Below are 1,562 nucleotides of genomic sequence, written 5' to 3'. Positions count from 1 at the left end.
AAAATGTCCCCCATAAAGACATTTCAACCAACAAATGTAGCCCATGTGGCAAAAAGTTTGAACACAACCACTCTAAAGTAAATGTGACTGAGACTTTTTTTTTACTGGGCAATTTTATGTAGTATTGTTCGGGCACCTGGTGTCATTTTATAACAACATTAAGTGATTATTGCCCCTTTTCCACTGACTCTACATTGGTAGTTGATTTTAACTACTCATTATGTTTAATTATGATTCATCTGAGGTTCAGATTATCCTGAACATTAATAAAGCTGTGTTCCTTCTAATCTGACTGATGGTTCTAGTTTTGATCAATGTTGTCACATATTAGCCAATAAGACTCGATTGGGGGCTTAAAAGTTTATACTCATAATCTTCAAATAACAAAATGAAATTCAGTAATGAGTTCAAGGTTTGGACACATTTTCTCACTTAGGGGCTGTTAGAGATTTTTTGGCATTATCATTTTGTTATTACTTTAGTTCATATTCAGTCTAATGTTAATCAACATTCAGTATTATTGTGATTTTCAGTTTAAAGTGTTCTCTTCCTTATGTGTGTATAAACTGACCTGGAGGTCACATCTGCCTGTTCGTCTTCCTGTGAAACAGTTATCTGTGTGTTTCCCAGACCTTAAATTACTTTCCACAGGTGCCTCCTTATCAACCGGAATACTCCCTATTTTAGAAACTGTCTGTGTGCAGTAGTATTTTTTGTCTCTGCTGTCTTCCTTACCTGTCCTCCTTGTTTTTACTTGATAATAAAAGACAAGCTGTAACCAAGAGTCTTTAGAACGCTCAGTGAACGGCTCGGAGGAGCTGTTTGCTGAGACTTCTCCTTTTGCAAAAGCTTGGTCATAAAATTCATATACGTTGTCTGTGGTTCTTTTAATGAAGGTTCGAGGAAAATACCCATCATTATTTGGTGCCGAAACCCGGGATCTCTCACCTTCCCCCGCTGTCAGGCAGAGGAAGACACGCTGAATCCGTGCACGGCCAGAGTCAACTGGACCTGGAAAGAAAGACCCAGGAAGCAAAATTCTTTGCTGGGCCAGCGACGTAGGTCCGACTTTGTCTGCCAACGGCGGAGTGACGAGATCCGACTGGACAACCCGAAAACTACAGAAATGTAGGTGAATTTTAAAATGACTATTTTAGAGGTTTGAGAATCCTTGTTAAACAGCGTTTTAACTAAAACTCTGAGGTTTAAGAATCCTTGTTAAACAGCGTTTTGACTAAAAATCTGTATTCAAAGAAAAAAAGAAAAAAAAAAGGTTTGAGTCCTTGTCAGATACCAGCTTGACTAAAGAAGTTATAAGGGTTAGAGTCCCAGTTGACAGAGTTTCAACTAAAGGCAAAAGGTAAGGCTCTTAGAGCCTCCTTACTTAGAGGACACCTCTTAAGGGTAAGTCCTCACATAGATAGGCTGCTTTGATGTGTGTGTGTGCGTGAAAGAGTGATTGGAGGTTTAAATACTGCTCAGTATTTTACCTCATATAACACAGTAGGGTTGTAAGCAGCAAACCTCTTGTGGATGCAAAGGCGAGATTCTCCCACTCAAAA

At 39.0% G+C, this 1,562-nt stretch overlaps 1 long non-coding RNA gene across 1 annotated transcript in view; it reads left to right on the top strand.

The window, feature by feature from the left end:
• The first annotated feature begins 855 nt into the window (after window positions 1–855).
• The window catches only part of LOC106939294 (uncharacterized), a 5,081-nt gene continuing 4,374 nt past the window's right edge, over window positions 856–1,562 (top strand). Inside the window, exon 1 of the long non-coding RNA XR_001422810.1 lies at window positions 856–896. This is a non-coding gene — a long non-coding RNA (uncharacterized LOC106939294). The remainder of the gene's footprint in view (window positions 897–1,562) is intronic.

This window comes from Poecilia latipinna, unplaced genomic scaffold (assembly GCF_001443285.1).
Source record: "Poecilia latipinna isolate Pla-1442-1.1 unplaced genomic scaffold, P_latipinna-1.0 Scaffold2823, whole genome shotgun sequence".
NCBI lineage: Eukaryota > Metazoa > Chordata > Actinopteri > Cyprinodontiformes > Poeciliidae > Poecilia > Poecilia latipinna.
This window is presented reverse-complemented; position numbering and strand designations above follow the sequence as displayed.